General features: G+C 41.9%; 1 long non-coding RNA gene across 1 annotated transcript; it reads left to right on the plus strand.

The window, feature by feature from the left end:
- The first annotated feature begins 9931 nt into the window (after positions 1-9931).
- Positions 9932-20457, plus strand: LOC122875450. Its single transcript, XR_006377824.1, has 3 exons — positions 9932-10235; positions 10336-10594; positions 20177-20457. It is a non-coding gene; the product is annotated as an uncharacterized LOC122875450 (long non-coding RNA).
- Positions 20458-22310: the final 1853 nt, after the last annotated feature.

The raw sequence follows: 22310 nt of genomic DNA on the forward strand, positions 1-22310 counted from the left end.
ATGCAAGCTTCCAGTCTGTCACATTCAAATGTATTCAAAGACAACATCATTTCGTTTATAGAGAAACGCCTCAGTCAGTGCTTTAACATGCTAACATACATACTAAAGTAATGATGAAAAGTTAAACCAAACCACAACTTTGAATATTCATCTGACACACCTGTCAAAAAGTTGATTAAATCGACAGCATACTGTTACCATCCAGAAGGTTGACATGAGAATTAAAAAAAGGGCATTGAGCATTTATTGGCTGTTTGTTAACCTATCCATGTTACTAGCAACCATGACGTTCTCAGCTTTCAATTAGAGTTTAGCCATATAAATCACAGTGTTTGAATTCACAATACTGTTCATAATATTCATTTCTGTGCGTGTTTACAACTTGAGTCTACGGGGCAGAATCAGCTTTATTGCCAAGTAGGTTTACACACACAAGGAATTTGCTTTGATATTATGGTGCACACAATAAACAAAGTAAGTAGAAAAATATAAAGAATATAAATATAAATATGCCGATACACAGTGTAGCTATAACACAGAAAGCCTCAGAAGTTCTGTTCTGTGTTCAATCTGTAACATGTCTCAGTGCTGAACCAGCAGGACTCACGCAGATGATACACAAACACCTCTTCCTCATACAGCCTCATCCTCGTACACAAAGTTGTTGTCTTGTTATGTTGTTATTGTGCTGTTTCCACCACCCGCAGAGCTGGAGGGCTGCCAGTTATATTCCTATCCACTTAAATTCAGCCTCCGACTTTCAGAGAGGTGATGGCGGCGCACAGTAGCCTTTCTAAACATTTTTCACTCAAACTCTTCACACTGCATAATCAAGAATCAGAGTTGCCATAGTGAGAGCTCGTTAAACAGACCCTCGGTTCAGGAAATGCATAGCATATTTTGACAACAAACTGCAGATTACAGCTAGTTACAGGCTAGAGGCTCACAGCTAGTCTGCATATTGAATTATACCCGCCCTTTCTGGACGTGCTCCATAATTCAGGACACAAATACTATGAAACATTAAAGTGATCAGAGGATCAAGCGGTACCAGTTGATTGAGAAGACCTTGAGCTGCTCAACAAAGATTTTGTTCCTCTAATCTAGTTTGCTAAATGGCTAATGTGATTAAAAAGATTCTTTAGGCCTAAATTCAGTTATGGTTCATGATTACATTCACATGGCATGGGAATGACTTCACATGACTGTCTCAAAGGAAAATATGTTGTCAAGGTGACAGCCCATTGCAAGAAAAGTGCAATTATACAGAGGTCAGAGTCTGTGAATTGTTTGGCTAAGAGTCTAATGAGGGTGAACATTATCTTCACTTTCATCAAACAGAGATGCAACAGCAAGGCAAAACCTCAATGGTGAGAAATGTGCTGAAGCAACTTTGCAGATGTCAATGCTGAGATTAATTTATAAAAGAGTGTAATGAATGGTAGAGCCCTTTAACTAGCTCCATAATGACAATGTGATCTGTGCAGTATCTCAGAAATCCCCTCACGAGTCCGCTGTCCTCATATACTGCATTTTACCACTTCTGCCTCACTGAGGAGCATTTCATATTCCCTGGCACACAATAATATAGCTCCTCTCCTCCATGCTAAATTGACTCCACAAGTGCTCCTATACCTGCTGACAGACACATGCTCCCTGAAAATGATTCCTTCACCAGCAGCCAGCATTGCTGCTTGCTCTGGAGGGGCACCTGATTCCATTATTAAGTTGAAAAAGAGAGACAGTGCGAGGGGATGGGGAGGAAAAAGCTTGACTGGGTAGAGAAGAATAATAGAGAGCTGAGGAAGTTATCAGTGCAGGGGAAAGTGAGCCTGCTGTCTGACAGCAGATCAGAGAGCTCCTCCAGCTGGAACCCCAGCTCATGAGCCTGGCAGAGCAGAGCCCAGCGATCGACCAGGATGATTAGCTCTGCTGTACACGGCAGGTCAGAACAGTAGCACCTATATACTGTAGCATATATCGACTCCACATCTACACCACAATACATCAATTCACCATCAGTGGTGGAGGAACTGTTCAAATCCTTTACTTGAGCAATGGTGAAAAGTAACTAAGTACATCTACTCAAGTACTGTAAGTACAATTTTGAGTTACTTACTTGAGTATATGCATTTTATGTTACGCCGCTACATTTCAGAGGGAAAGTTTTTACTTTTTACTCCATTATATTTATTTGACAGCTTTAGTTACTTTTCAGATTAAGAGTTAACATGAAAACAATATTTGTTAAGTTTATAAAATACAATGCATTGTTAAAGATAAAAACCTTTTTGGCTTGTGAAAAGCGGTGTTTAGTTGGGGCTCTCATGGCCCCTATGTTGTGAGCCTTTGAAGGGCCCTACCCCTAGGTTGGGAACCACTGGACTAAACTACCAAACTGTATATATATAAAGTAAGACGGTGTAGTCCCTCATTCGTCCAGGAGTGTTCTATCGTAGAAAAGGTTTCAGTCGTAGTCATCTGGACACTGTTTTCAGAATCAAGACGTTTGGACGGGAACTGGAAATTTAAGCTACTGTGGCTTAAATTTCCAGTTCCCGTCCAATTTTTTCACAATTGAGAATGACTTCCGGATGGGAGCCGAAACGTCTTGATTCTGAAAACAGTGTCCAGATGACTACGACTGAAACCTTTTCTACGATATATATAAAGTAGTTAAAATCAACTCCACCATGACCAGACACAACAGTAAAATGCTACATGTGCATTGATGCATCAATATTAATTATATAACAGTCATATATAAAAATATATGAGTCACAGGAGCCATTTTTCTGCAGAACAAGTACTTTTACTTTGATGCTTTAGAGGTCAGGTATGTAACATTTAGGAGGAGCTATTAGCAGAAATATTAATAAGTATGTTTTCATTAGTGTATAATCACCTGCAAATAATTATCGCAGTGTTTTCATCACCTTAGAATAAGCCCTTTTTATCCAAATAGGGAGCGGGTCTGCTGACTCCTGAACATCTGACTTTGCATTTAAATTCTGTGCAGGATTGAGTGGCATCTAGCGGTGAAACTGCAGTTTGCAATCATTTGAATACCGCTCACATCACCCTCCCCTTCCAAGCATGTAGAAATAACTACAGTGGCCGTGAAACTCACGAAAAACGCGAATAGCCCTCTCTGTATGTAATCTTAATATGAAAAGTAACTTCAGCTGGCACTCAAATGTAGAGGAGTCAAATCTACAGTAGTAGCAGAAATACTCAAGGAGAGTACAAGTACCTCAAATTTGTACTATGGTCCTTGAGTAAATGTACTTAGTTACGTTCCACAACTGTTCACCATTCAGTAGCCTTCATATCAGTAAGTAGTTTGGGAATCAGTAGCCTCTGCGCATATGATCGCAGTGATTGATCTTTTAGGTGTATATGGTCCCCCGCATATTGCTATCAGTGTATTTTTGTCCCCTAAACAAGGACACAAAAGGGTTAAAGAATTATAGAGACAGAAGCCCTGAGACAGAAAGCGAGACCAAATCAACAAATTAATGCCTGTCCTATGAGAGGCTAAGCCTCTTATTTTTATTTCAAATGAGGATAGAAATTGACTTCCTTATTAAATCTAATTATTAGCCGGTGCCCTCCAAAAGTCTTCTGAAATCGCCTAGAGCAACCAGGCTATTAGCATAAACACCACCACTGGCAAGCTTAAAACAAATGGTATATTTAGTCAGTGTTAATGGGATTAAAGTGTGCTGGATTCAGGAGCAGTTCTCCTAACAGTGAGCATCACATCTTCATTATGGATGGCCTGACTTCTCCATTTCCACTCTCTTTGTTTGCATTTCATTCCACTCTGCTGCCTCCTGCTCCTCTCAGTTATTCAACAGATTGTGTTCAATCTTGATCCAAAAATCCCAGACAATCATAAATAATAAAAGATTACACCAATCTCTGAAAAGCTGGTGGCTCGCCAGCAGCAATGCGCACACAGAGAAATAATTGTTGGCCATCTGTGCACCAGATTGGTAAGAGAAAGGGTAAACAAAGAGCATAGTGTACCTGCTAAAGCTTTCTTCCCTTCCCTCTCTCTCCCTTTAGCCAGGGAACATGAAAGGCTTTCATGACGCTCACCCCAGCAGAATCCACTGGCTCGCTCCAAAAGATTTTTTGATTAGGGAGGTTTCAGAACCACAGACTGACAAGCCGCGCCTGTTAGGAATCTAACAAGGCTTAGGGTTATCTCTCTATCAGCAGCCAAACAGTGCTGAAACACTGCACAGTACCAGCCAAAGAGAGGAAGGATGGAGGATAATTGACCAGGCAAATGATCACATTTGCATGTCGTATATACAGCTCTCCAGAAAAGAGAGTGAAGTCATGAAAGCTTACCCTCTGCAGTCACATAAATCACTCTTCTGTGGGCTAAGATTGGATTTACTGGCACAATGTTACTAACAATCTGCCAGAACCAGTGTTAGGGATGCTTAAACCTACATCGAACATCACAGATCCTTATAAGGGAAAATTGATCTTGTTGCTAAAGATTGTGCAGGGGTTAATCAATGCATTTTGATGTGAGCTGTAAATGGTGATATGTTTTAGATTTATGGGTCGGAGAATAAATCAATATTTGATGGATTTCACATTGGTTCCACCATGTATCCAATAGCCCGATTAACTCCAATTTACCTTCTCATGATTAAGACTCATTTGATATGAACCATCCCGTTTATTGTTTAGATAATAACCACAAAATGCTGGATTTTCCACATGAAACACACACCACATCACAGCAGTTTCCATATTTTAATGGGAAACTAAAACAAAAGCCTGAGTTTTGCATGCTTTAGCTGCTTCAGTCTGTGCAGGGAGTGAAAAATGACCTTACAGCTTCCCATCCATCCCAACTAGAGGACCCTCATTATGGTGTGGGATTTATATATGTAGAGAAAGAGATAGAGATAATGTGGGCTTCTGGAGCAGGGAGGAGACAAAAGATAAGGCAGAGTCATAATGTTGTGTTTATGTGTAGTGTTGCTTGGCCTGTTGACAGCGGTTAATGAAGTTACAGTTAGTTGGGGGGCTGCTGCTGGCACTAATTAAACTTACTGTCATTAGCAGTGTTGGAAAGAGGAGGCGCTGCAGCAGGAATGGGAGGAGAAAACACAGGCAGATCCATCAGAGCAGCAGTAGCACAAACATTAACACACACAGGAGCTATATGTGACAAGGGGAATTAGATATAACTTTATTATATACAGGGAACTCCTGACTTTGCATTTAAATTTTATACAATGATACAAATCCTAGCTAACTTAAACAAAAACAGGATGCTTTCTTTTAAAGCAAAAGATTAACAATATAGCTACTCCTACAGAAAAAAACAGTGATATGTGGTGTAAGATTTAAACATAATGTATATACAATAGTCTATCAAGTGCCTAAAGAAACAGAGTTTATATTAAACAGCAGATGCAGAAAATATTTTACACCTAACTGAGCCTACAGTGTGGATTGGCTCCTGTAGAAGCCACAGCTCTGACATCTGGAAATGTTGCAGCCACCACTGAGCTGTTAGAAAGTGGGAGAGAGCTCGATTGACTGTCACAGAGTCTGAGTGGAGCTCAGTGTGTGCCATTTTAACCACAGCTCCATCGTAGCCTGTAATCCAGCTCACCACCAAAGCCACTGCTGTTGGCTGCCTGCGCAGACCAAGCCTCACTGTTTGTTTATGCAGCACATAGACCTGGCCATTAAAAGTGGGAAGCCTGTCAAAAATAAAAAGAGACTTTTCATGTTTGAGGGCTGCAATTGTGGCTCTTGTGTGATGTTTTTCCTCCACACTGACCCCTTGCTTTGAGGTCGGGAAGCCGCTTAACCCTGGGCTGTGGAGCCAGCCGATTGGCTGGGCCAAACGCAGTATTTTTGAATGTGGTGGGGTAGTGGGTGCCTCCGGCAGAGGTACTGTGGTTGCGTGCAATGACTATGGCTGTGTAACCAAGGCAGCCTACACATCATTATAATGGCTCCTTAGGCAAAGAAGTCAAAGATCCTTCATAAATGTGCACATCATTTCCCTCATTATGTCCTAGTTACCTTTCCTCATGTTCCCCAAACCTCACTACAAGGCAAAGTTAACCATGCAACAAGCTGAGCAAAGGCTATAGATCGTACCGATGAAGAAATAAAGGTACAGAAATACTTAAAATAATCTTTATAAATACCTCTGCACAACAGTGCACCCCCATACAGAAGCTGCTTACAAATGATACAAGCTGTTTAAAATAGCTATTCCCATCTCACAGCCATTCAAATACTAAAGCAGCGCCGGGAGAATGTGGAAATTTGCTATGTAGTTAACTTGCGACAGCCACCAATTAGGTTTACGATTCGGGCGCCTTTGGGCCACTGTCGCCAGGCCTCAGTCTCTCTCTGATGTCATTACACAAATCTGCTGTAGTCTGACAGAGCAACAGGCCTGTAGGACACAGGGGGAGAAGGAGAAGGAAAGTTGGCTCGGCTCCTCTCCTCTGATAGCAGCAGATAAGCCGGCCTTGGGGCCTCTTATCTCATCTGTGGATCCTGTGTAAATGCAAGTTTTAGTCTGGCAGATTACATCAGCAGAGCCTGTTGGGGACAGAGGCCGGTCGCTGTGGGACCATGATGACTCCCCTCATGCGACAAATGCATCCCCTCCACCCTTCACGGACTAACAAAGCAGGAGTGTACTGTGGGAGACGGCTCCTCTCAGCCAGTTAAAGTGAGTCCCCAAAGGAACCAGAATTAAAACTGTCAACTTCCATTTAATCCAAAACGTTCACCCCATAGCATTTGTTTTCACTGTCAGCTGCACACTGTGCGCAGTGATAGTGATATTAGTGGACAGCATGCCTCACTTTGGATAAACATCTGTATTACAGCTGTGTGACCGTGTGTGTCCTGACAGGAGAAGAACCGAGCAGCTGACGTGGTATAGGCCCTCTGCGGTCAAGGGGCCACAAAGGTGCCATGTGACTGTGAGAGGTTCATTTTAGGATACATAAACACACCCTCCCTGTTTGTCTAAATGTCTCTCTATCCGTCTACTGTACGTACAGCACATTCCAGACAGACAGGCCACATCTGGGGAGCGACCAATGGAAGGCCACCCCCCTTTCTTCTTCTTTCCCTGCTCCCTGCGTCTGTCATCCCACCCAGAGAGGGGAAGTGGTGAGGTTGGAGTGGTTGGCCAGACGGGGCCAGCTGTGTGACCACAGACCTCTGAGTGTGTGTGGAGGGAGGGAGGGATCCACAGGCCTTATTACAGATCTGACTATACACTGGGCCTCACAAACAGCTACTTCACAGCCAGCGGCAGCCACCAAGTAGCAGCAGAAACACTGTAGCATTTGTAGTGTGACAGCATAAGAATGTATGCTTGTGTGTTACCATCGATCACAAACAAGCATATCTAGTATCTAATGTTTTTCATGCATACTTAAATGTACGACTGGTTTATTTCTACATGGAAAAAGAAAAAGAAACTTTAACTTTTAAACCTATTAAGGTGATACAGCTGTTAAATAACCCTGGCAGTTTTGGGAGGAATGTGTTGTACCGCAGTCTGTTGCCAACTCATATCAGCTGAAAGCGACTGTTGCTGGACTGCACCGTCAGCCGGATCCCAGGACAGAAGGTCTCAGAGTGATGATGTCACTGTTTTGCCTCGGTCCCCAGGGCAGTGATTTATGAGCTAATCTGGGTCTGTCTCTCCAGATTCCAGGTCTCTCTCTCTCCCTGGGGAGCTGCTAATGGTACAGTGGGATGGAGCCACCATGCAGCAGAGGTCCTCTCAGCTCACAGGCCCTGACATCCATCTCCATGATCACACACCAAAACTAAATAAATAAATAAATAAAGGAAATAGAACAACGTTGACTTCATTTTGCAGCACACGTAGATGTACACGTACACATACAAGCATGCACACACACACTTGCACAGACGCAAATACGGAATAAATTAAGTATTGCATATATAACCTTGGCTATTTGCAATTTGTCATGCAGCCCAAGAAAGATAATTGAGGCAACCTCACAGAATGCAAATGGAATGATAATCAGCCTGCGCCACTCTACCAAACACATATGCACAGAAAAAAAAACAGTTACATTGTTAGCAGTTTCTAATAGAGGACACCTATTGACCCATTTTCTCTTGGAAAGCAATTTGTCCCTCCAAAATAAAACTAATAGGTGGCAAGATGAATGGATTAGAGTGGACTAGACTGGGTGCACTGTGCCACGAGGCACTAAATCACCAGATTATTAGTTTTATGAGCCAAGCCCATGAGAGAATAATTGCTAATGTTCCCAGAGTAACCAAGGGAAATAAAGGTAATGGAGCAATTTATAAATTCTGATTGGTATACATAGAGAACTTCCAGCCCATCTCCTTTGTTATTTTACTGCTCTCGATAAAATACGCCCCAAGCCACACAAACACTAGGGCCAGCTATCAAAATCAATACAATCACAGAACCACGAGTGCTGCTTCTGCTCCTTTGTTATTTTTAGTGCAATGCAGCCTGACTTGCAGTTATAAATCAAACTAATGTGGAAAGAAAAAGGCACCATCATCAACTTCCATTTCTTAACTTCATTTCGCCTGTCTGAGAGACTTACGGATGATGATTCATCCCCAACACACTGCATAGATGTGTGTTATTGACAAAAAAGACAAGCTCTGTCTAAAGTCATACACTGCAATTTGGCTTTAGTCTTCCAGAGCTGTTAAGATTGTTGTAGAGTGACACAGACAGACAGACAGAGGAAAGACAGGGGGCTGTGGCAGGTATGTGTACTGTTTAATCCACCCAGCTCAGATGAATAACTGTCCTTCACTCAATCTGTTTTTGTAACCACACAACTTTCCATCATACAGACCCAAATCCCTAATTTCCACCTCTTCACAGCTCTCTGATTTTTAAATTGTAAGTTGCACTAAGTCCAAACGTTGTCTGAAATGTTCTGCAGATGTAGACCCTTCTCATGTGGTTCATGAAAGCAGAGATTTATCTGGTTAGAGAGGGCTTGTTGCTTTTGCGGCCACAGTCTACCTCATATTCGAGTCGAGGTGGGTGGTCTTAGCGTCTACTCATCTCCATTTCTCAGGAGGATAAACAACACGTATCCTGCAACAATCAACTCCTGATGTTACGTTTTAAACAAACCACCCAATTATAATTTCATTAAAATCATTAAAACAAGCCAGTTTGCTGTTTAAACTAGACATGTGCAGCTACAGCCTCTAATGTAATTTGAACCACTGCTGTATTGAATTACACATTGAAGTCATGGTGAGAGAAGGTAAAACAGATCAAGCGTAGTAAACAATATGGACGCAGGGTTAGAGTGTCATATCATCTCCCAGCCCTGAGCTGTTTGTCTGTTGGTGCATCGGTGATAGATTTACATACCCACACACACACACACACACACACACACACACACACACACACACACACACACTACTTGACCTTTCAACAGCAGTGATGACAGTTCACAAACACCTCTTGTGACTGATAATCTCCTCATATACTTTCCACCCACGTCTTGTTTTTCTGTGGTGCAACTGCGTTTGCTCACTTGCGTTTTCACTTCCTTGTCTCACAGGTATGAAGTAACACTGTGAACTGTGACAGCACTGTACAGACTTGTTAAGATAAGTTAAGTATCCTTTTTGTGTATTTAACATTCATTTCTAAGAGGGTGATTCAGCTGAGACAATTTATTGCTGTCCTCGGGCCAGTATGTATACATTTTTCAAATCCAGACTCCCCCATATCTGCACTTTGTCATCCCATCTGTACTCCTGTAGTTCCGACAGAGAGGGTGTTTTTGGGTCAGATTGTTAGTTCATCATCACCTCACATTTCCTGTTATGAAATAGCATGACACTCAACATAGTGTAAAACAGATCTTAACAAACCGTGAATGGAAACTATGTAGGAAGTTTATCTCACAGTGTGACGATTCAGCTCTACTGCATTTTTTTGTCCAATTTTGAATGCTGACGCTAGAGCGTTTTATTATGGCTTTTTAGTATCATTTAAATTGAAGCAGGTTTTAAAGCAATTCACCATCAACCTCAAATGTCAATTTAATTCCACACACAGCTTTCAAGAACCACTGACAGCAGGACACGAGCTCAGACATGGAAATTGATTTTCCAATGGATTGATTCCACCCCAGAGCTTGCACTGATCTACAGAGAAAGAAGCTGTAATGACACATTCTGTGATCCCACAGTTTCTATACAGTGTGGTTAGGTTTTATCCAAATGCGACAAGGGCTGTAATAAATCTTGTCTTCCTTCCATCAGCTTGCCAGCAGCTGGGTTCTGTCAAGGGAAGCCACCCCAAGCAAAATGTTATTCCAGCTTGTTAGTGTTTGAAGTCACAGCAAGCTGGGCTGCAGAAGCTGCTGCCTGTGGTTTATGGCTTGTGGGGTTGCTCAAGATATGGAGTCTTACTTTCCAAGTCAGGATGTCTCACCGCCATTGAAGCCACAACTGTAGCTCTGAGATAACGCAGGCACGTTGAGAAGAAAGGACTTCAGAGCAGACATGTGGTCTTGACTCAGTGAGTGACAACACTAGTGTGTGTGAGTGTGTGCGCGTGCATGTGTGTCTCACTTCGTGTTGTTTTTCCACATCTGCCTACTGATACAGTGCTGCAACCACTTGCTGAAACACTATTGCTTCCTCTTCTACTTTCAAATGCTTGCTTTTATCCAAAGACGTGCAATTTTTTACGAGTTTATACACTTATCAAGTTCTTGCATGAAACAAAATATGTTTATGCTCCTTTTCATTGTGACAATAAATTAATTAGGCAAACTAGCACAGTTTATTTATTTGTACTCAGACAAACAAAATGAATGATGAATATAAAACTGGATATGTAATTGTGTTTCTGTGCAACAGACGGGGACATTTTCATGTTTGACTACAATGCCACTAAGCCACATAAGGAGCTATGTGGCTTAGTTGATTTCTGAAATTCAATAGTGTCTTGAAAATCTTGGCTCAGATCAGTGTTTTAGTGATTGAAGTGGTTGTATTTCAACCTCAATAGGTCGAAGGTTGTCAGACACCCAGTGCATCCACTGCTCCAGTCTCTGATATTTTTTCTGTAATCTCTCATTGTTGCACTGTGGGACTAATCCCTCAGATTCCCTCACAGGCACAGCGAGGACTCTCAAAGACTATCTGTAATCAAACAAACAACTACTGCTTAATAGTTTACAATGCAAAGCACCTTGACTGGACACTATGAGTGAAAATAGTTTGTTAAAGTATAAAGTAAAGCCGTTCGTGAAAGAAGTATTCATGTGTTTTACTTAAAAAAGTAACAATGCCACAAAAGTCCTGTATCCAAAATTATACTGAAGTATTGTATTATGAGTAAAATATACTTAAGGGACAGTTCACCCCAAAATCAAAAATACATATTTTCTGTCTTACCTGTAGTGCTATTTATCCATCTAGATTGTTTTGGTGTGAGTTGCTGAGTTTTAAAGATAACAGCTGTAGAGATGTCTGCATTTTTTTTAATATAATGGGACCATATGGCGCCACGCTTGTGGCACTCAAAGCGCCAAAAAAAAAAACATTTGAAAAACTAAACAGCAATGTCTCTTTCCAGAAATCATGACCCTCAAGAAAATCCACTGACCTTGTTGTGAGCAGTTTCATGTAGGAACTATCGGTAGAAAGACAGTAGTTCATGTGGAATATGCAAAGTAACAATGCTGTGGAGGAAAAAGTACATATATATACAGTGTAAAGTTAAACAAAATGGAAAGTACCTCAAAATTGTACTTAAGTTCAGTACATAAGTACTTACTTTCCATTACTGTAGAAATTTGTATTTAGCAATGGTAACACAGCAGTGCTATCCACAATTTATCTTAATATTGTCATCAGTGCCTCTACATGCCATGTGTTTCTGTCCTATATATCAGTTCTAATTAGGGCTGCAACTAACAATTATTTTCATTATCAATTAATCTGATGATTAATTTATTTTTGCCTATAAAATGTCAGAAAATAGAAAACAAATCCCCATTATAATTTCCCAGAACACAAACGGCATCTTCAAAATGTGTTGCTTTATCCAACCAACAGCCCAAAACCCAAAAGGTATTTAATTTACCATCACAAAAGCAGCAAAACCTCACATTTGAAGACTGCAATTGGTATTGTTGCTTAAAAAAATGACAATTAAAATGACACAATTAATCAGTTATTAGTAGTTGCAGATTATTGTTCTCTAGATCATCTAATCGACTGATCGACTTTCAGCTCTAGTTCTAATAGGTAAGAGTAGCAATCACCCACCCCTACACCCTGGGCTCATTGGGATGAATTCCCCAAAGGGAAGAGGAGTGCAGGATGGAGGGAGCTGGAAGTACTGTCCGTGAGAATGACAGGGGAGGATGTGAAAATGTCTCCTCTGTACTACTATGAATAAACCATTAGAGTTTAAGTGAACGACATGCAGATACTAATTGGATATGCTTGGTTGATTCTATTACACTATGAAGATAAGGTTAGGCAGAAAGGTCAAGAGGGCAATGTGATGCTCCATCTGATTCAGTTTTCTCCCAGACCTTCCTCCCCCGCCTCACACACAGGACCTGGGGGTCAGCTGTCGTGGCTGCTGCTCCTGCTCGTCCCTTAGGGACAGTGGGCGGACAGGCTATTGATCAGCCAGACTATTATCAGAGCTGAAGCTGTTTATCATGCTGTCTGCTCTCAGCAGGGAGCCTCCATCTCTAAAGGAGCGTGGTACGGCGCTCCCCTGCACCTGTCCTTGTCACCCCTACACCTTAAGCACCATCGATCCCCATGTCACCCGTCGTTGCCCCCTGGTGTCCCACTCTCTGGGGGAGGGTAGCTCCTCCTGTACTGTCAGCACTGAAATATGTTTCTCATTGGTGTCGCTCTGTTGATGAGTCTCTCCTCTGTCCTTTTAGAAACCACCGTCACCCTGGTAACTGCAGTTTGGAAACAATGATGATGCGTATCATCATGCTCTGACCTCTGACATATTCATGCTTATCATACTCAAGTAAGCCAGCAAGAAAGAATCATCATTTTCCTGTTTATATGTTAAAGGTTACTCATCATGTTAAAGGGTGACTCCAGCTATTTAGTATGTCACTTCCATAAAGTTGGAGGGCTTGTGGAAGACAGAAAGAATGGTCAAAATCGAAGCAGCGGAGGCAAGATACTTATCTCCCCTAGTTTGGGTTATTTCCCAAAATTCAACTTGACTTCAACTTGACGGTATCTTTCACTGGCCCTCCCTGCCTGCCTGTCTTTCGAACTCCACACCTCCAGTTTGAAACACAGGCTGTCTGTTATAAATTTGCCTCCAAGCCCAAGTAGAGATAACCCCAATGACATCACAATGACATCATCTGGGTTATTTGCTCATGCTGGAGCGCTCCCTCCAGATGACCTTGACGTGTAAAATCAGTGGAGTGCCCCTTTAAATTTACCCAAATTCTGTAGAATGTGTAGACTAGTTTTCAATAAGCTTGTAATCTATGGCTAACATTTGCCCTGATGAAAAATAGAAAGGTACAGCCCATGTGCGCCGATAAAGCCGGAGTGTATTTTCCATTGACGGTGAGTGACCTACTATACTATATTATATTGATTTTTCTTCTCATGTTTGTTTCCTTCTTTTGTTTTCCTCTGCATGTGCTGTAAAGCACTTTGGACCAACTGTGTGCTATATAAATAAAGTACTGAGTTGAGTATATGTGCTCACTTGATGGGATAAAAACATGTCCAGTCACACACTTTGAGGCGGTGGTCAATATCAGTTCGGTGTACAGCAGAGCTGTTACACTGGCCTATTAAAAAAGAGGCAGTAAATGTCACACACCAGGGGCCGGGGCCATAAACAAGCCAGTGGACAGTGGTTATTCAGAGGTCACGCAGAGTGCTCAGTCGTCTGTGGCGGCTGGCCGGGGGAAACAAAGTGATGAGGATTTAATGATATCCAGCTTTGTGGCTATTGATAGCAGAGTCAATGGGCTGCACTGTGGGTGTCTCTCTGATACACAGCAGATTAGCAGCTCTGTGCCAGATGAAAACGTCAGAGATCAATAGGACACAGGGGAGAATCAATAATCGTCCCACTACTCTGTGGCTTTCATTTGGTGGATTGCTCTGGTCCTTTATGGCCTGCCGTGCTGTCAGCGTGCCATTAACTGCATTCATAAAACATGCATCAGAGATCTGTCACGGGCATCATATGTTAATGCCTGCTGCTAATGAATATGAATGCTCTGTTCATAAGCCAAGTCTCTCTCTCATTACATTGCTTTACACTTCGCTGAGCCCAGAGAGCTCGCCTTGGATGAAATGTAAATCACTGCTTTATTGGAGTAAAATGCATGACTATCATACTAAAACGCCATGCAGATGAGAACAAAATATACTCACTTTGCAGTAGATCAAATGCTTTGAAGTCAATAGTCTTGTAAAAGTATGAGAAATGGGTGGGCTAATTGCAGCATCATTGCCGAGCCTGGGATGAGGAAATAACAGAGAGTATTCAGTCATGTCCTAAAAACTATAATCAGCATTACCTGGCATGTCGCGCTTCATTATAGTCCAGAAATCTTAGATTAATTAGCGTTATTGTGCACAGTGAGTGAGAGAATTGGACAGTAATTACATTAACCTTCGAGATCACACCTTGTCTTTTTTACAAGACGTGTCTGAGCAATAAAAGATTGCTATTGCATAGATGATTACTCTTATCCTTGACAGTGTCTGCCTTCCAAATTGATCCAATTAGCCATTCAGGGCTAATTTAATTACTTAGGGGCTGCTATAGCCTCTCTATCTTTCTGTCCTTGCCACCAGGATAATCATAACTCTGAGCACTGGAACAGATTATCTTTAGCACATGCATGAAGAAAGCAAATTTAATCTGATATGGGAAAACATGAATTAACAGTCCCTTTTACAGCAACTGAAAGCAAGCAAAAATAACTGATTTCTGTATTAATGTGCTATAGTGAGCTTATTCTTCAGTACTGACAGACCTGTGAAGGCGAGGCGAGTGAGTCCAGCTTTGTCACAATTATCAGTCTCAGAAGTCTCTGACTTGGTAAACTTCTCTAGAATATCAATCACTTAAAAAAACTGTTTCATTTTAGACACTAATGAAGGTGAGAGCTAGTTCGTATGAACGAACATCCATATGATTAGTATGCATGGGGCAGGCTCATAGTTGATATTAGGTGAAACAGTCTTCATGCACACAGAGAAATCTCATCTGCTTCATTTTGAGCACAGCAGTGGGGCGCGGGGCACGTACCAATCTTCTCTGCTCTGGGGACAATATGGGTTTGAGAAATAAGAGGTGGAAGCCACTGCGTTGCCAGCCACATCCATAATTGGCAAACCGAACAAGATGAGAATGAACTCTGGGCTTGGCTCTTCTTTGTTGTAATTAAGATGAAATTCACCAATCATTTAAACTCACAAATGGAGGTTTGACAGGAGGCCAAGAGCCCATTGCAATACCATTGGCTTGCAGCATAGGTATTTATCTGTCTCTGCAGAGCGGAGGAGCCAGTATTTAAGTTTCTTCAATCAGCAGTCATGATTGGAATTCCAGTAAACCTTTAAGTAAAAAGGTCAAACGGTAATATATCAGAGAAAGCAGAAAACATGTACGCTATAATTGAATCTGACATTAGATGCAGGAAAAGAAATCACAAATTAACCCAGTTTGTGCAGTTGTAAATGTATGTAAGGTTGGGAGCTGCATTGTACATGCACCTGAAAGAGAAGCTAATTTACAGAATATATCTTGTATAATCAGTTGAATAGTTTGTATACTGTATGAAAAAGACAACATAAAAGATCCACAGGAAACAAATCTGTTGAATATCCTGGAAAATGTTTCTGTCAGTTTTTGTTTCTGTTGTAGCTCATCTCTCTGTGGGTTTGATTCATAAGCATGACATGTTAGATTCAGGCCAAGTTTTGGAGCTAATGAGTTGAAACAGATCCAGAGACTTGGTGTTCACAATAGCCAGTGGGAGCCACATTAAAGGCTGTGTGTTCGCAGCTCTGCTCATACTACGGGGACTTTCTTCAATGCCTGTGTGTGAATCTCACTTGGTCATGAGCAGAGCGTATAAACAGAGCTTTAATCAGGCAATTGTTTGGGGAGAGTTCTTTTAATCTGTGATTATAACACCAGATCAATGAGGATTCCTGCTCTGAGCCATGTCAGTGATAAAAAGGAGGATTTACATCAAATATTCATAGCCAGCGTTCCCAGAGGATTCACCACCACAGACAACCACTGACTTTTATTCTATACAGAGCAGAACAAAACCACAGAGTGAATTCTCTGTAAAGACCGAGCTGCTCCAAATTGGGTCTTATGTAAGGAAAGTTGCAAACTGCAGTAATTATCTATAAAGTGCTGCTTTATGTTTTGAGAAAACAGATCTTTAAACAGAAAAAAAAATTGTGCTTTCTTACCATCCTCCCCCTGCAACAGGCGTTAGGACGGCGAACAAACAACATGTTCAACATGGTTACACAACAGTATTATACAGTCAATGAAAGCAGTCTCCTGAGACAAACTCAGCCTTGTCATAAGATAGTGTTTGGTCTTCACTTCATGATTCCCTCTAAAGAACTGAGGCATAATTTAAGAGTGGACACAGTCTTTTAAGTGCAACAGCACAATGAATAATAAATGATCACTGTATTACCAAAGTGAAACAATGAAAAAGCTTTAGGGATTAGAGCGGTAGATGTCTCTAGCTGGTCCTTCAAGTGCTATCAGCAATTTGCAGAGGCATTTTAGGCTAAAATGTAAGTGGTTTTAGTGATTTAGCTTTTTTACATACATAATTATGCAATAATGAGAAGAACACCTGTTTCATTTATTGTTATATTCCCTAATTTCTTCATTATTTGCTATTGATTAATGCATTAAACAGCACCTGTTTTCTGAATGGTGGCCTATACTTTAGACAACACAGTATGACTTTAGAGACAATTGGGTGCTAACAAATCAGAGCCTTGGCGTAACGTGGCCTTTTTTAACAACACAGAACTTAGCGAACTGACACGAGCTCACAGCAATGCGAGCCAGTTTAATCTTTTTTAATGTTTGATGGTATTTGCTTGAAAGCAAAAGCAACAAGTACATAATTATCTGTCTAATTAAGCTGCCAAAACACAAGCACAGTGCTGGAGCACCTCTGAAACAATGAGTGCACCATTCATTAGCATGTGCTATAAGCTTATTAATCATCTAACAGCCAATTAGCACACTGTTACCATTTGCAGTGGGTGTGTAAATAAATTCCTGGGTTAATTTCTTCCTCTGATAATAAAGGGAACATTATGAAAATTAGCTCTGTGTCTATGTAAATGATCTATGTCGTTAATTGCATAGCAGCGATAGATGTTTGCCATGAACCGGGCTGGTGATGCAACAAATATTTCCCGGGCTGTTAGAAAAATTAATCGGGTAGCTGTTGATTCCCTGGAGGAATCCACAAGCTACAATAATGACATTTACCCAGCCCTCTGGCACACGGATAATGACAATGTTGCCGCTTGGCAGCAGGCCAGTGGGAGGTGAGGGCGATGGTGTGGGGCTGGCAATCATCTCTGAGAAAGACAGCACGGACACACACACACACACACACACACACAAATATGCACACACACTGGCCACACTGGCAGAAAAACAGTGGGCTTTAAGGACTAAATCAGCTCTTGTATCACCCACTGGTAATTAATAATAATTGCTTTCTAATAAGGGCCATGCCATTAGCAAATTACCTCTCTACTGAAATGCAACCGCAGCAGAACATGCTGTTATTGGAAATGGATTCTAATGCGATTCACTTGACCAAAATAAAAACACACCCACACACACACACACATTGAATTCATTGAAAACAAGTGATGACCACTCACTGCTAATGGAATTAGATGCATAATGCATTATGGCTGTCAAAATAATGTCATCACTTCCATAGACATCAAGCTTATGCTGAATCATTGTGGAGCTCTGACAGGAGAACCAAGGGGGGATTTCACTGTGATATGTCAAGTGAGAGAGATTTGGATGTTAGAAAAACAAAAAGCAAGGTGGGATCTGTTTCCTTTTGCTTGAGCTCCAGCAACCCTCCCAATGTTCTGGCCTTGTGATAAATGCTTCAAGCTGGTCTTAATCATGCATGTGACAGAGGAGGAAATGGAAGCCAGTGCAGACAGACAGGATGAATGGAGCATTTACTTCGGATGGCATCCATAAAACAGCCCTCCATGCAATACTGCCCTGGTACTGCTGACAATGTCTGGCTACTGACTGTGCAGCTTAAACACTTTCGCAAATACACTCTGCAGGGCCAACCGGATAAAGTTAGGCTTCATTAATGCCAACGAAATTCAGAGTAGGAATGGATCTGCCCTAAGAGCAGGACTCTCAGGTTTGCATCATTTAAATGACTATTCACAGTCATGCTTGTTGTTATCTTGTGCTTTCATGAATACCAAATGATGAGGCATATTAATTGTATGAAAGGACTACATTTAGCTGGCTAGACCACAACAATTGTGTCGTACTATGTAAGTGAGTGTTCTGAGTCAGTGTTTATTTTTCAGCTGCTTAGCCTTGAATTCTCAGTGCAGCTAATTCCTCCCTCCTTCTGCTGCCCAATCAATTAACACACGGGTAATACCAGGCCTAATAGAGCCAGCCAAAACCTTCCCAGCCCTGTCATCTGCTGTAGGAACAATTGCTTAATATAACACTAGACTCTAAGGAGCATTTACCGGGGCCCGATCTTCTGGAATCAATAACAAAAGGCAGGCTATATTGTTTCAAACAAGGAAACAGTGGGGGATGAGAGGGAGAGAGGAGAGAGATGGGATGTGGGTCAATACAAGTGCTTGGGTTTAAGAGACGCTGGCTCAGCCATAAAAAAAAACATGTGACCTAAAGTGCTGCTGTTCTCTGACTTGGATATAAGCACCACTTCCTGGGCAGAGGGTCTGTGTGTTGAATGGTCTGAGAAAGGACGTGGCCAATCACCAGGCCTCTCCACAACTATGAGAAAAGTCATGAGGTTTAACCTCTGAGCTGCAACACAACAGCTAAAGGGCAGCAGCCCGGAGGGAGATGCTGTGCGACTGTCTACAGCTTTTGTCACTGGCACTGTAGGACACCGTCAGGGAGTGGCAGCAGACATGGCATTTAGGGTCAGGGAAGATTTCATTTTCTTGATGATAATTCTTCAGGAGCTGTCCATCAAAGTTGATGAAAATTCAAATTGTGCTGCAAGCAGATGATTAGAAAGGCATTTGCCGTCCACATAACACAAATGTCACAGCCTCGCTAGCATAACAATGACAGGGCAGAGCCACCCAGCCGAGCTAATGGAGAGCATTTTTCTAGTAAGTGAAGCTGTCGCCTCTCTGGGGCCTGTCAATGTCAGTGTCGCATGGATCGCATCATTTCCTGTGCCAGCAGGGTGAGCTGGCTGGGGACACCACAAGGTATCGATCTGTCTGTAATCACAAGAGCAGTTTGGGCTTCAGAAAAACTTCATCCTGAAATGCTTAGCTTTAAGGACAGGATCCAATTTCTTTGCACAGTGCAGGAGAGGACTGAAGGAAGGAGAGAGGGAGATACAGTGATCTTTACTACAGGCCTGAAACAAAAGCAGACAGATATCGATGACATGCTGTCTATCATCAGCACTGGAGGCCTGACTCTGCCCCTGAATGCCCCAGTGGAAACACTTGTATGAGACCTTATCACTGAATCCTTTAACACACAGTTGAATAACCAATCATTACAGTTTTCTGCTACCAAATTGGTTTGGTTCAATCAGTTAAGAGCAGGAATAGCACCAGATGGCAAAATATGTCAGAATATTTTCAGAAGGAACATCAGAGAAGGGGCAGATCACTGATAAATAAAAGCCAACTGAGGAACAAGACGCCGCATTCCTGAAATTCTGGGTCTCCTGTTTTTAGAATGTGTTTCTGAATGTGCACTCATGTATTTCTATTAGAAATGATCAGTGTAGCTGAATGGCAAAATGAAAGGGTTTCTGACGATGGAAATTTGCATAATTGTCTATTTTAGGCGCAGAAGAGGTTGGTTTTGACTAACAAGCAACGGGTGAATGATCACACCTGCATCTTTGGATGAAGACACCGAACCTCGACGGACAGAAAAAGGATCGAGAGAGTGAGGAAACAGGTGAAGAGGAGGTGTGAACCATAGCCTTCACCGAGGAGGAGAGTGATCATTTCTGCTTCTCATCTCACTTCTCTTTGATGTATTCACATGAAAGTATCACCAATGCAGACTGAGAACCTGCAAATGAAGGTTTAAATGTCTGAAAACGAATTGTGATATATTAGGGACTTTTTGTTTTACATCACGTTATTGTTAATATGCTGTCAGTAAATACATATACAACAAGAAATCTGTTTTCCTGTAAAGATTTACACACAATTAAGAAGAAGTTTTAGAGGGTGAGGAGAGAAGCATTATGATTCCTACCATATTGGCTTTGCCATGAGCTTAAATCCAACAATATCTAATGTGTTTTATTTTACTGAGTATGCATGGCAACACAGGAAAACAAAATAAGCCTGTAAATCTTTGTAAAGAATCACTTAAATTATGAATTTGAGTGAATATTTACTCTGCAGCCTTAACATACTGGTGTAAAAGCAGATGTGCAGATGACAATCAGCCTGCAGACAGATAGACGAAGGAGCCGTCTGCTGCTGTATGGCTGCTATCAAACAGCACACCATGACTTCTTCCAGTTTACAGCACACTACCTGCATCCATCCCCCTGTTGCCATGGTAATAGAAACTGGCGTAAATAGTGACCGGCCAACCACAGACATCAGAGCGGCTCTTAAGCAGAAACATCAGACGGCTGCTGGCGGAGGTGATTTATTAAGCCCGTGTTCAAAGTCCATCTGAACCATAACAAGCCTATAAGCATGCAATGGATCGAATACATTAAACTGGTTGAGCAAGCCCTCTCCCTCTTCATTATAGTGTTTATATTACATTCCACCATGCATGAAAGGCTGAATGAAAGGACAAACAACAATCTGAATAAAAGATACTGGAGTGTGCTGAAAATCAAGCTCACAATCTTTTTTGGAGCATATCATGTTTATGCACAGAGTGAGCATAATTTGCTGCTAAATAATTGACTTCTGCAATGTTAAGATCTCAGGAGACTCTTTCAGTTTATTCATTGAATGGCCTTTGCAGCATGCGCAGCATATTAGCCTTTCAGAAATGTCTTGTCAGGCCTGCCACCAGGCTGTACATAGAGGCTCTTCTCCTCCACGCCTTTTCCTGAATAATAACCTTCAACTAACCTTTAAACCACAGTGAATAATTTCAATCCTATTTTCATATCAATGGCTGAGTCAAGCCAGGCAATTATCTTTTATCCGCTATACTTTGCTGTCAGTGGAGAGAATAATAAAGTTTTCCCTTGTGAGGAGCTGGAGAAGCAAGAAAAGAGAGGGAGCCAAAAAGCAGAGCAAGATGCTGGAGATGCTATCTAAAGACATGAATGCGGCGATGAATTATTCAGTAATGACTACAAGATCTGTCATAAAAAAAGCTCTGCTAACATCTGCACTGTGTTCTGAGGGGGCTGAGCAGAGCAGGGCACTGACGCCAGAACGCCTCTGAAGATAAACATGACAAATTGGCAGATCATCTGTTCAATTAGGATAGCAGAGCAGGTGTGCCGGTAAAGCGCCCATGCCACAGGATGACACAGTTACCAAGCCAAACCAGAGGCATGATGGGAAATACCTTGTTTGTGTGACAGTGATTTAGAGCGACGCACCAGAAGGATACCCCAAGGGAAAAAAAAGGATATTCCCCTTGGTACTCATTAAAATTCAACTGCAGACAGCACCCTGCCCCTCTCCCCCTACGTTTCATTGCTTCATCCTTCTGCTTTTGGCTCCTCAACTGCCTGACTGGACCTTCCAGGATCATTTCTTATTAATCCATAAAACATACCACACTGGTGATTGGATTGAAGAGAGCACTGGAGCAGCAAAACACGAGATATGGTAAAATATCACACATTTCGACAAGCAAGCAGGCAGGCAGGCGGGTTTGGGGGAGGCGGAGGTGTGGTGGCGTATGGAGGAGAATAAGTGGTGAACAGGGAATGGGCTGTGTGTGAGAGATGATGTTGGGGGGGGGTCTTGGGGGCAAAGGA

The sequence above is a fragment of the Siniperca chuatsi genome, linkage group LG4 (assembly GCF_020085105.1).
Source record: "Siniperca chuatsi isolate FFG_IHB_CAS linkage group LG4, ASM2008510v1, whole genome shotgun sequence".
NCBI classification, from domain to species: Eukaryota; Metazoa; Chordata; class Actinopteri; order Centrarchiformes; family Sinipercidae; genus Siniperca; species Siniperca chuatsi.